The sequence below is a fragment of the Dicentrarchus labrax genome, unplaced genomic scaffold (genome assembly GCF_905237075.1).
Source record: "Dicentrarchus labrax unplaced genomic scaffold, dlabrax2021, whole genome shotgun sequence".
NCBI lineage: Eukaryota > Metazoa > Chordata > Actinopteri > Moronidae > Dicentrarchus > Dicentrarchus labrax.
Window position 1 is genome coordinate 21,672,803 of NW_026136722.1, and position 14,369 is coordinate 21,687,171.

General features: G+C 40.4%; 1 protein-coding gene across 3 annotated transcripts in view; it reads left to right on the forward strand.

Moving 5' to 3' along the window:
* The first annotated feature begins 3,530 nt into the window (after positions 1-3,530).
* Positions 3,531-14,369, forward strand: part of rbfox1 (RNA binding fox-1 homolog 1) — a 365,339-nt gene continuing 354,500 nt past the window's right edge. Inside the window, exon 1 of one of the 3 annotated variants that reach the window (XM_051386964.1) lies at positions 3,531-3,710. The gene's annotated coding sequence lies outside the window, so the exon portion shown is untranslated. The remainder of the gene's footprint in view (positions 3,711-14,369) is intronic. The other 2 variants (XM_051386969.1, XM_051386965.1) reach the window with 2 other exon arrangements.

Genomic DNA, 14,369 nt, shown 5'->3' on the forward strand with positions numbered 1-14,369 from the left:
GCGCGGCCACAGCCCGCCCCAAGTTGCGTGGAGTGCGAGGTCCCGCCCAACGCTGCTTGCAGCTTTAATGTGTATTTGTGTTTACTAATGAAGCAAATAGGTGTAGCCTATGCTTAAGTGTGGTGATGGTTAGAGTTAGGGTTTATTTTTATAGGGAAGGATACATTGTTTTTTAATGAAGCTTATGTGTTGGTTAAAGTTATTTTTGAAGCTATTTTGTGCTACCCTCGACATATTCAATGAATATGTATGCATTTGTTGCAGTGTTTGACTGTGTATATATTTGAAATGTCACATAAATCAACAAAAAAAAAAAAAAAAAAAGGGCACACAAATACATAAATAAGAACATTTGGTCAGAGGTTTCAGTGAAGAAAGTAGTGCATAAAAAGCTTTCTTTTTTGTAGTTTAGTAAACGGAGTAATTTAAGTAGAGAATTCAGTTCTAGGAGAAAAGGTAGAACTTCTATAAATAGGGTTGTTCATCTTTTTCACGTGTTTTGCGGCCACTGTAGTTACTCCTTCACTCTTGGAAGGGAAGGGTGAAGCAATGGAGTTGCTATCTGCAACTGCACCGCTAGATGCCACTAAGTCATTCACGCTGGATGTGTGAATGAACCGTTTTTAGTTTGGTAGATAGAGCCGTTCACATTTTTAACACATTTTGTGGCCACCATAGTTTCTCTTTCACGCAATTAAATCACTAGATGCCACTTAACCTAGAAACCTGCTGTTTTTACACTACAGGAACAACAACACAATTTACAGGGTATATTTTATGTAAAATGTTGAAGTGTACTTCCTTAGCCTTCTTCAAGGCCAGTAGGCATGTAGACATGTGAAGTGACTTAGTGATGTCAGTTTTGTAGACTAACATACCTCCTTTGGCCCGTTTACTGTGATTTATGTCACCTCTACACACAATATAAGTAATGGGCCGCCATTCATTCAATACAACAGATGCACACACACAAACACATGCACACCTCTATACATTTGCAAAAATTAAACATGGCACAGGATCATTCATTCCCGCAATGTCACCTCCCTCTCTGCCTATCTTGTTAATGTGTAGATCTCTATTCACCAAGTCACATGTTGTAACAGGCTCATTCTCAATTAATCCTGTTTTGTTTTATATTCTGATTGTCACAAAAAGCCAATGGTCTTCTTGGCAATGAGGCAAGCAAATTGTATTTATATAGCGTCGTCAAATATCACAAATCTGCCATTCCATGGTCTCCATGGAAGGCAGCTCGCAGCATTCTATGGTAACAAAAACATAACAAATCTTATATTCAGGTGATTATACTCTAGTGAAAACTCACCCATGAATATCATATTCCATTTCAGACAACGGATCCTTTAAGTAGAAGTTTAACTACAGCAGTTTTGAAGCTAGTGGGTCAATAGGTTTAGCTGTTAGGGGGTCAAGGGAGCAGGTATGTAGGTTTAGAAGTCAACACCAATTTAGACCTTTCAAGAGAGAACAGAGGCTAACTGGGATTTAACATGTGAATAGTCCACTACCAGTTCTGAAGAAACAGCTCGAGATAAGGAACAAATTTAATCTCATCTATTTTTCTGTCAAAAAAAAAAAAAAAAAATCATGAGCCATAAAATGTGAGCAGCTGACAGAAGGCTGCTTTTGAGTAAGTTTGCCTCCATTGGCAATAAGTCCAATAGTCGAGATTTATCAGTTTGGAAAACAGTGGTTGGCTGACTGATTAGCATCACTAGAGCCAGCATGGGCAATAATGAACCAGCTGGAGAAATTTCCCTGATTGCACTATGAAATGTGGCTTAAAAAGGCAGCAGTTGGCTTTATTTCTTCATTAATAGCTCATCAGCAAAGGTAAAATCAACTATTTCAGTTTAATGCCAATGCATGGAGTAAAGCATGTGAACTCAAATGCACTCTACACTCACACAACAGTACTTGCTGTGACATACATGAATGTTCTTCCAAAAAAGAAGGATTCTGGCAGCCTCATGTTGTCTCTATAAATGTATAAAGGACACTCCCCTGCTGTAAAAATTTGCGTTTGTGCAGATGAAAGAAGTTTTTCTCTCCTTTTTCACAAAACAGCATTATTCTTTCATTACTGACTCCATTCTCCAAGGTTACAACAAATGTGCAGTCACATGTTAACCTCACATGTACCTCTCTTTTGTTTATTTTATCTTTCAGGGAATCCTAATGTGAGCACTGTCTTTAAGCCTACAGCAGTCTGGCAATAATCATTCGAGCATTAAATTGCTTTGAGACAGCCTACTGAGTTATCAGGCAGCCGGCCAATAAAGCTCTCTTTATGAAACAGTATATTTGGAAAGGGTTTCCAAGTGTACATTGTAATTCAGACTGAAGCCTGGACTCCAACATTGTAATATGAGGTGGTTTGATCCCTGGCTCCTCCCGCTGTATGTCGAAGTGTCCTTGAACACGATACTGAACCCTAAATTGCTCATGGTGCATATACTGTACTATGGTAAATTTGACATAAAGCACATAGCATATCTAAGCACAGGAAATAAGAAAGCTAACCCAGGTTCCAAAAGGGCAGAGACTTATGAAGAGGAAAATGTGATACTATATCAATAACAAAACAAAATAATCCTATCCAAAGAAAGAAACCCAGTTTATAACCTATTAGGAAACTTTAGGACCTGTAAAATAAAGTGTAAAATAAAAAGTAACTCATGTGACATGTTAGTGTTTAACTGTTGTTCAGGCCAGATAAAAGGACTGTTATTAGGGTTACTGAGATTTTCAGGGTGTCAGCAAACATGTTAGAAGTAGTCATTTCAGGTAACTGACACTATTTCTTACCTGTGATTGGCTGAGAGTTAGAAGGGTGTGTCTTGTTCTTTCTGATAGTTTGGTGAGTTGAAGTCAGGTGCCAGTTCAGAGAACACTTTGGTGTTGGCTACAGCCTACATGTCATTCACATGGCATTCACTGAGGAACTGCTAGCAAAAGCAGCTTACGTCTCATATTCTCCTTTCTATGGAAGCCCATTTCATCCATTGTGATGGGGGAAAAAAGATTCTGTAAGTCTAAAAGTTTCTCAAAATGTTCACTTAGTATCTTAAAATAATGACTTGGTATCACAAAGTCAATATTTTGAGAAAGTTTTTTATAATAATGACTGTGCACACTAGCAGAAATGGGCTTCCATACCTTTTTTTTTGTTAACTGTAAACCTTCAAGTAACAAACAGGCATCATAAATGGATGCTAAGCTCACAATAAATCCATCCAAGCAGCATATATTAACAGAAAAGAAGATTAAAGGAAAACACAAACAAACAAATATTACCAAAACATATTAAACAAACAGAAAACATATAAAAGATAACTTAAAGGGATTTAGATATAACGCTACAATAAGTTTTAAAACCCCGCTTTTATTTTGAAGCTAGCCTCTCTTAGTTTCCGGTCTGCGGAGCTCGGTGTGACGAGCTTTACCGCCGCCGCCGCCGCCGCTGCTGGGAGAACAGAGAGAGCAGAGGGAGAGCTGGGAGAGCTGGGAGAGCAACTGCTGTCAGTGCCTGTTTACCGCGGAGGGTCCAGCAGCACGCAGGCAGGTGAGTGAAGCGGCGGCCGCGGTGTCAAAGCCGGGAGAATACCCGTGGTGTTCCAGTGGTTCTGCTCTCGGATCCATCCACTGCTTTTCCAGGCTCGGTCTCCTCACTGTGATGAAGTAGGAAGGTGAGGGGTCGGTGGGCGCAGGTTGCTTTCCCCTCTGTCACTGTCTGCTCGCTGCCACTTGAAGGAAATGTTACTTTGTAAGATGGTGCGCATTTGCTCAGTGTGCTCAGTGTGTGTGTGTGGAAGTTGACAGAGTAAACTATGGTTGAGGGAGGGCTGCTTGGCTGATAATGCTTTGTGGAGAAGTTGTTTTAATTGCACCACGTTAAGGTGAAGCCACCCTCTGTGCCACAGCCTGCCATGAGGGCAACTGCTTTAACTCTCCAGTGTTTTTTTAATGCTGATTATTGTGGCTGGATGAACCTCTATTACAGTGGCGGCTCCTGACAAATTTCTCGGGGGTGGCAACTTTTGCCATGATGGCTAAGATGACCCGTTCAATGGGTCAAATAATAATAAATAATAGTCAGATAGCTAACTTGACAGTGTTACATTGAATTGTTTCATTTGGTTTTCCTGTTCAACCACTAGATGGCAACACCAGACATGAATTATACATACTGTACAGTATTTTTGTAAAGCTATATCAATTTAAATGTCTCAAATACAATAAATTTGGTTCCACAATAATACACTTCCACCGTGGCCATCAACAGATACATTGTCATCTACTAGATAAATCACTGTTAACACAGTCTACAATTACATCATGGATGCCATAGCGATAATCAAATCAAAACATATTCTACTATCATCAAAACTGTAATTACGGGTTGCAGCTATCGAATATTTTGGTAATCGAGTATTCTATCGAATATTCCATCGATTAATCGAGTAATCGGATAAAACATACTTTTGCTTAATTAAAGCTCAATTATAAATATACAATAGAAAACAAGAGAGATCACTTAATAATAACAACCAATTTGTTTCCTTTTTAAGAAAAATTGACATTTATTTATTATACATATTATGCAAAGTAGTAAACCGTTTTAGTCAAAATTTCCAATAAAAATAAATAAAATTACTTCAAACTTAACATTTCCTGAGACATAAAATTAAATACAAATAAATAAAATTGTTTCCCACTTATTTAAGTATCAAAAATAAAATAAAAAATACAGATTCTTAAACACTGCCTTTAAATTGTGCAACTTCACATTCAGAATCAGAACCAATACGTTTCAACAGAAATGCTTGGCTGTGGACCGGGACCTGGAACAAGAGTCTTACACACTGTGTGTGGACCGGGACTTGGAACAAGAGGCTCACACACTGTGGACCGGGACTTGGAACAAGAGTCTTACACCCCCTTAACAGTCTCTCTTGACTTGTGTGTGCAAGCCATTAGGCGCACATGGTTGCAGCGAAGGAAGGTGAGCATATCTACATGCTCATGCCTGAGGCTTGCCCACTTTTTTGAAGCAATGTTACCTGCTGCTGAAAACAAACGCTCTGATGGTGTGGATGTGGCTGGAATACACAGCAGGGATCTTCGCTGCTGCTATGACATTAGCACCATTGTCATGGTCGACGGCCCTGATTTTCTCCGGTGGAATGTTGAATTCGGCAATTACCTCCTCAGTCCATTCTGCAATATTTGCAGCTGTGTGTCCCCCTTCCAGGGGCATCGTTGTCAGGCAGTGGGACACCATTTTCCAATTCTTCAGATAGTGGCACGTCACCCCCATATAAGCCTCTGTTGCAATGCTCGTCCAGATATCAGTTGTGAGTGCCACGCTGTCAGTCTCTTGCAGGGCTTTCTTCATCTTGTCTTTGATGTCTTCATACTTCAACTTCAACTGTTTTGTGAAGAAGATTCTTGATGGAAGTTCATAATTGGGATGGAAAGTGGAAATCATCGCCTTAAAGCCGCCATCCTCCACCATGCTCAGCAGGCGCATGTCTGTGACCAGCATATTTAGAATGCTGTCTGTCAGTACAGCTGCTTGTGCAGGGGTGCAGGCTGGTGCTTTTTGCAGAGGGTGTGATGGTTTACTTAACCCTACAGTAAGCCTTACTGACCCAGTATACTGCAAACTAAAATTAATAGACACGTGGTATGATTAATCTGTTAATAGCAGATCTACACGCTCACAACGTGTCATATTGCGCATTGTGAACTTGTAGATTGGCTATTTTCAAATAGCTGAAGTATATATAGTGCTGAAGTGGTTACTGTATGTTTTGTAATAATAATATAAATCTACAAAGTAACTGGTAAGTTGTCAATTAATTGTAGTGGAGTAAAAGTACAATATTTGCCTCTGAGATGTAGTGGAGTAGAAGTAAAAGTATTACAAATTGGAAATACTCAAGTGAAGTAAAAATACCTAAAATTATATTTTAGTACTTGAGTAAGTGTACTTAGTTACTTTCCACCACTACTTAATGTTAGTCATAATTAATAACAACAATGTTCCTTGGACTAACGCGACGTTAGTAACGTTAAGGTTTATCACATGATGGATTTTATGTTACCTTGTCTCAGGTCGTCCGCTCATGTCGTCAAATGGGTGTTTTCTTTTGAGGTGCTGCAGCATTGAAGTCATGCTGTTATGGTACGCCAGCTCCATCTTGCAATGTACACACACCACGATGTTGTCCTTAATTTTTTATTTAAAATGATCCCACACCTTCGACATCTTCTGTCTCATCCTCTTATTACTTTTGCTTTGCTGTGTTTGCTCATTTTTGCTGTTTTCACTGTTTTCGGTCCCGGCGTCTGCCATTCTGTACAACAAAACTGTCCACACGTGTTACCAAAAGCCCGCTTCCGTCTTCTTCCGCTTTATTGGGGACGCATAGCCTGTGACGTAAGCACGTTGTGTCGCACTAAAAAGAATCCGTGTGAAACGTGAGCTTTAAATTTAATTAAACGAGGCTTCGAGGCAGAGGAAAGTCCTTGATAATTTTTTGTAATCGAGTTACTTGAGGAATCGTTGCAGCTTTAACTAACTTTAATTAATCAGATCTTTCCAGAACATATTCAGTATGTATGTATAGTATAGCGCCTTTCTAGTCTTCTGACCACTCAAGGCGCTTTTACACTACGTGCCACATTCACCCTTTCACACAGTGATGGCAAAGTCAATCGAACAGAAACATTCATAGACACACCGATGCACGGCATCGGGAGCAATTTGTGGTTCAGTATCTTGCTCAAGGATACATCGACGCGTGGCACCAAGAGCCGGGGAACGAACCCACAACCTTCCAATTAAGGTCTGAGCCACAGCCGCCCTTATTTGGAGAGTACAAGTTGAACATCTGTTCAAATTATAAAAATGTATAGTCAGTAACACACAATTGTAAAAAAAAAAAAATATATATTCTACTGGTGTTGGCATGAATATGGCCAGATCTAATCTACTGTCTCAAAGTTCCAAAGTATGCATTTTGTTATTCATGCAGACTTGTATCCTTGTGAGTATGATATATAAGTAATGGGTGAGTAAAAAAAATGAATACCATCCATTATTGAATCTAACTCTGTAAAAACAGAGGTTGTGATTTTATATCACTTGGTTCCAACACTTGAGTATGCCTACATCATTGGTCAGCAGTGAATGCAGATACCTCTTTTGACAGCCTCTGCTTCTCTTGTTCTCCTAAGGCTCTCCTTGATCTTGTGGTAGCTGATGCTTCTTGCTGCTGCTGTTGAGAGGAGCTTTGGTCCCTAAAGGGAGACGGATCAAAAGTGTTAGAATATGAGTGAGACAGTATGTCATTGTCATTATCAACAATACCTGTCTTTAAAAAAACGGTAATACTAGTAAGTAATAAAAACTGTCTGTTTTGCATAACTTTCTGGAAATGGCTGACAAAATATCACTATTTCTGGATGTGCTTAACTTACTTATGCACACAAATGCAGATGATTAAATTGGTTCATTACTTTTGAGGTTCTATACATTATTGCCATCACAACATGCAGACATAATTGTGCATAATTATTATTATAATTACTATATTGTATTATCTTACCTGATGGCCTGAACACTGCTGGTGAAGTTCTGCAGGGCATGTTTGATGAACACCATGTCAATGTCCCTCTTCTGCAGTAGTTGGTACATCATGTCAACATGAGGCATGATTTGATGAAACAGCTGCAGGAAAAAACAGGAAGCCGGATGCCTCCTTCACGGTGGTGCTGTCAAATGAGCTGTCTGACCTGATGGTCTCAAAGCACTCTATGAGGTAGCCCAGGTTCTCATAGACAGTACTCTCAATCCTGCTGTTGAAGTTCCATGATGATGCTCTAGGCTGCCTTCGTACAACAATCTGGTCGAGAAGGGCCGTGCGTTTGGGTGACCGAGTAAATAACTGGAAATCCCACCCAAGTCAGAGAAAAAAACTCTCACTCCTGGGATGTGCGAAGTGGCCTGCTGCATGATTAAATTCAGCTGGTGTGCACCAGCCCTCTCTCCTCTCCTCCCCTCCCTGAGCCCATAGAAATGCATTGTAGGGACCAAAATTTTAAAAAAAGAATCTCAACATGTAAGTCTATGAGAGCGCCTGGGGCGATTTTCAATCTGACTGAAATCGCCCCAAGGGGGCGGGGCTACTGGTTGGAGAGTGATATTCAGGCTGCTGATTGGACAGTAATATTAAGACCTTTAAACAGTCTATGATTAAGATTTAGACCGGCAAAATAGACTATTTTTTCCCCTCTTTTTTCATGTGGCTGAAGGAGGGCGGTGCACTATCGCCCACTATGGGCCATCCACCCCTGCTCTACTATCTGTCTCTCCTGGGTACTTGAGATGAATCTTGTTCTTTTGTGCTACTGAAGATGTGACAGGATGTGTATCTGCTGAGTTTTTTTCGGTGACTGGTGACCTCTAATTCAACCCAGTCTCCCTATCTGTTCATATTGTCTTTTGTGTAGAAATGTGTATTTCACTTCTTCTAAAGCTGCATATGTAACGTTTCTAAATACAACCTTTTGTCACATTTGCTGAAACTTGAACTATATCCCAAAGAGTTGCTATTTGAAACGGTGCTGTTTCGCCATGAAACAGGAAGTTGTTGTAACTTGACTGTACATGGACGAACTGGCCACAAAATTCATGATAATAGTTCTGCCCATTACATGCAGTCATCCTCTGAAACATGAAATTTTCACAGTGTAGTCAACACATGATGACATACCTTGACTACAGCACTTCCCAATGTGCGCAGACAGCAATGGTCCATTTATTGCTGCTTGCAGCTTTAATTTCTGATTTTATATTCTTATCCGTCCCCTCCCCTCCTTCCCCTCATGCGTATCTTCTAGCCCTTGCCATGACATCATTGTAAATAAGAAATTGTTCTTAATGTCTTGCCCGTTAAATGTAAGGTAAGGTAAAATAAAATTCTAAGTAAATAGCTCATCAAGCTGGGTATCGCCACAAATCGATTAGATTTCGACTCAGTTTGATTCAATATCAAGTTGGTTTGGATATTTCAGCTCAAGTGATTTTCAGAAAACTACAGCGGTAGATTGTACAAGGAACCCTCTAACCTGGTGCATTATTAAAAATAAACTATATTAAAGTTTAGATGAAAAATGATCTGCTGTGTTTATTGGCAACAGTCACAGGAAAGAAGATGACCTGCTGTGGCCATGCCTCTATAGGCTTTTTAACTTAAATCATATTTCCACTCAGAGACGTTCTATCTTCTGACACCGGTTCTTGTGTTACAGTCTTGAGAAAATATGTACAGGTCTCTGTAGCCTTCTGATCTTGGTTTCTCCCCCTTTTCCTCCCCCCCACAAGTAATTCTGATTCTGATTCTGATCAGAGTCCAACTCACTGCACTTCAGGGCTGGAGAAAGCTAATGGTGGAGAGGAGAAGCAAACACTGGTGTCTGCGGTCTCACTGCAGCTCGGGGGAAACCAGCTACATCCCAGCCTATACATCGAAAAACTACAGCTTCCAGACCTGTTTGTTTTTCCCTATTTTTGTCTCAATAATTACAAGTGGCTTGATTTTAGTGAAGTCTAGTCTCTTAGATGGCCAGATCTCGTTGTGCGAAGAACCAAAGGCCGGTCACACGTGAGTAACAGGATTAAAACTTAACGCGTCCACAGGAAAAGGCATATATGAAAAGATCCATCTCAGAATTCAATGAATCGATTAGGGATGTCCCGATTAAGTTTTTTGAGTCCTTAAAGGTCCAGTGTGTAACATTTAGGAGGCTCCATTGTCAGAAATGGAATATAATTTTCATAGGTATATTTTCATTAGTGTATAATCACCTGAATATAGAAATAATTGTGTTTTTGTTACCTTAGAATGAGCTCTTTTTATCTACTGTCCTCTTTTACAAAATCTGCCATGTTGAACCATCATGTAGCCCAGAACGGACAAACCAAACACGGCTCTAGATGGGCATTTCGGGTTTTTTTGCATGTTTTTGTGGCCACCGTTCTTTGCGCTCGGAAGGGAAGGGTGACGCGAGAGAATTGTAATCTGCAACTACACCGCTAGATGCCACTAAATCCTCTCTCTCTCCACTCTGGACCTTTCAGTGTGGGACAGTTGGAAGTACAATTGGGGGCAGTTGCAGGACACTGAGAAACAAAGTTAATTTCAAGCCCCACAGGCCCAGGTGGCGGATAGTGACCCTTTGCCATTTGTTTAATAAGCTACCGGACAGTACTGACCACTCACAGCGCTTTTACACTACGTGCCACATTCACCCTTTCACACACATTCACTCAGTGATGGCAAAGTCCATCGAACAGAAACTAACATTCATACACATTCACACACCGATGCACGGCATCAGGAGCAATTTGGGGTTCAGTATCTTGCTCAACTTCGACATGTGGCACCAGGAGCCGGGGATCAAACCCACAACCTTCCGATTAAGGAACGACCCGCTCTTCCTCTGAACCACAGCTGCCCATGGTTTAAGACCATGGAATAAAGGGTTGAGTGTAACAACTTATTTATTAAGACACAGGTTTTAATGGTAATAAAAGTGCTGAACAAACTGCATACTCACAATTCAGCTATGTTGAGCCAGTAGTAAAGTAAATTCACTACTGGCTAAACATTTATTTGTTTGCCCTGAGGGTGATGCTAGAGAAAATGTCATAGGGTCACTGAAATGACAGGGTTCATCCATTAAGGTGCTCATTTATATAATTTTTGGATTGATATTTTTTGGCTGGATTGTAGTGGAACCATAAAGGTCAGGTAATTGCCAAAATAATTTGGCAGTGCACCTGTTGTTGTTGTCAACTGTAGCATGCGAGTTGGGTTAGCCGGGATAGTCAAACTCAGTTGGCAGTGTCAGACTTCAGTTGAACAATGTCAGCATACAGTTTGTCTGTAGAGTAGTGGAACATGACAAAAACAGTCTCTCACTGCAGATGTGGAGCGTGCAAAAGCAATAACTAATGCTGCAGAGTGTTTCCCGGTGGAATTTGGGGATTACTGTCATTTGTGTTAATGATATGGATTATACATTTTTCTTATTGACAATTCATACTTTGCACGTGATGTCACAACTATTAGCTGGCGGGCAAGAACATCGTTCTCCAGCAACGAAACCCAGTAAACTATCAAGGATCTTGCCAGGACATCGCCAGTTTTACTATACAAAAGTATATATATATCATATGTATGTGATTTGATATGATATGATGAGAAGAAGAATACATGTTACAGCACACACGTTACTGTTGTACTGCATCTAGTTACTTACAGTTACTTTGCATACATACTATGGTACAGTTATTACTACTACATTAACGTTACAACCTAACAGATTGCTAACAGGATTAAAGGCATTTCGCTGCCCCAGCTGCTCTTGTCTGTTGTCTGATGCTATGTGGAGTGGATGAGCAGGTAGGCTACAATGTTTGACATCCTGTTAGCCATATATGATACAGTCTAGTTGGCATAAGGTTTTTTTAAACCAACGTTACTTATCAAGCTGTCATTGGCGGCAGGCAGGGTGTACATATTCAGATGAAGACTTCATCACACGACGGAACAGATGTCACTTTGTGTATAGCTACAAACATGCAAACATTAGCAAACGTTAGCAGGTAACGTTAGCTAGCTAACTAGTAACACTCACGTTAGCTTTGATTATGAAGATATTCCTGTTTTTCACCTCCCATACGACAGCGTTGTTAACCCATCCACACTATTTTTTGTGCGGTGTAAGGTGACGGATATATATAAATCTATATGTTTCTTGCCCGCCAGGTAACCATGGTAATCACGTGACTGCAAAGTATGAATATGCAGTGTATTAAGGGTTACAGTAAGAATTGAACAGAACTAATGGCTGCTGTTAAATGTTTATTTTTCAAAAAAGGTAGTAAGTAGTCTCAGTGGAAAACACTTCAAATAGGTTTTCTGCAGTGGTTTATGATCATGATGATACAGAGTTTAATTGAGACAAAAATATGAGGCAAAATAAAATGTATGAAAATTAGGGATGCACGATCCACATTTTTTCACTTCCGATCAGATCCCGATACCTGAATTTGGATATCGGCCGATACTGATACTATTCCGATACCAGAGCTCTGTTTGCTTTAATATTATTATTAATATTTAATATTATTGTTGATTTTATATGAGGCTGAAATAAACTCCTCTCAACAGGCAAGTATGATATGTACATATGTATGCATGTATGTCCCAAAAGGCAACTTGAGGTAAGTATAAGGTCAGAAAAGGAAGTCAGAAAAACAGGAATCCTGTTAACAGGAAAAATCCCATTCTGAAAACAAATATGCAACTGTAAGGGTTTCAAATTGATTGTCATGTCAATATTTATTAAATTCCCAAAATGTCAAATATTTTTAAATTCAACTCAATTCAATTTTATTTGTATAGCGCCAATTCATAACAGAAGTTATCTCAGGACACTTTTCAGATAGAGCAGGTCTAGACCGAACTCTTTATAACATTATTTACAGAGACCCAACAGTACCACCATGAGCAAGCACTTGGCGACGGGGGCAAGGAAAAACTGCCTGTTAAAAGGCAGAAACCTAGGACGGATCCTTCGGCTCTAGGTGGGTGGTCGTCTGCCTCGACCAGTTGGGGTGAGAGAGAGAGAGAGACACACACAGACAGACAGACAGACAGACAGACAATTGGCAATGGCAATCTTGCAGGACCATGGCAGGAGGCTCCACCAGGATCCATGAGAACCTGCGAGATGAGAAAGCACAAGAACTCCGGAGAAGAAGTGAAGTTAGTAACATGCATTAATGGGACATGAATGAGTGCAGAAAGAGAGAGGAAGAGAGGAGCTCACTGCACCATGGGAAATCCCCCGATAGTCTAGGCCTATAGCAGCATAACTAAGGTATCATTCAGGACTCACCTGAGCCAGCCCTAACTATAAGCTTTATCAAAGAGGAACGTCTTAAGCCTACTCTTGAATGTGGTGAGGGTGTCTGCCTCCCGAACCACAACTGGAAGCTGGTTCCACAGGAGAGGAGCTTGGTAACTGAAGGCTCTGGCTCCTGTTCTACTTTTAGAGTCTATAGGAACCACAAGTAGCCCTGCATTCAGAGAACACAGTGTTCTAGAGGGGTAATAGGGTACTATGAGCTCTTTAAGATATGAAGGGGCCTGACCATGAAGAGCTTTATAGGTGAGGAGGAGGATTTTAAATTCTATTCTAAATTTTACAGGGAGCCAGTGCAGAGAAGCTAGTACAGGAGAGATGTGATCTCTATAGTTCCTGTCAGTACTCGTGCTGCAGCGTTCTGAATTAATTGGAGCATTTTAATGGACTTATTGGGGCAACCTGATAATAAAGAGTTGCAGTAATCCAGCCTTGAAGTAACAAATGCATGGATTAGTTTTTCTGCATCTGTCTGTGATAGGATGTGTCTAATTTTTGTAATATTACGTAAATGAAAGAAGGCATGATCAGAATTCATGTGGGAATTAAATGACAAATCCTGATCAAAGATAACTCCAAGATTTGAGTCTTGAAATATAAGAAAAGTGCAATAAGTGTAAACATCTTAACCACACACTATCAATAAAACAGTGTGCATCTGAACAGCACCAATCAAGTACACTGGCTCTTGTAGCATCAACAAATCAAGGTTTTAAAATGTCAAATATCTGAAATATAAGAAAAGTGCAATAACTGTAAACATCTTACACACACACACACTCACACACACACACACACACACACACACACACACACACACACACACACACACACAACTTCTCGGTAATCCCTTTAGCTTTCACGTTGTCTGCCTGGAGTTTACCTTGTTTTTGGAATGACTCCAGAAGTGATTCCTGACAGCTCCTTCTGTCTTTCTGCCCACTGGCTAAAAAATTCTCGTGCTCTTTCGTGTGGTGCTTTTTTTAATGTTTGATTGAGTTCGTAGTGTTGTACGACGCGAGGGAGCTTTTCGCCTCTCTAAATAACGACATTGCATTTTGCTGTCTTGCTCTGCAGTGTTTCCAGTGTAAAGTATTTCCACACAGCGGACATGTTGGCTAGCCACAATGCTGCTCAATGCTATCCAGCTAGCTGGCTGCAAACTGAGGAATGGATTTCCTGAGCGGGGGCGTGTCTCAGAACTCTGTGTCTCATTGAGCCGCACCTCCATTCAGAAAATCCATTCCACAGTTTGCAGCCAGCTAGCAGACTGGCCGGCAGGAATCACCTGTGGAGTCATTTCAGCAGACAATGTTAAAGCGCAGACATGGCTCACGGATATC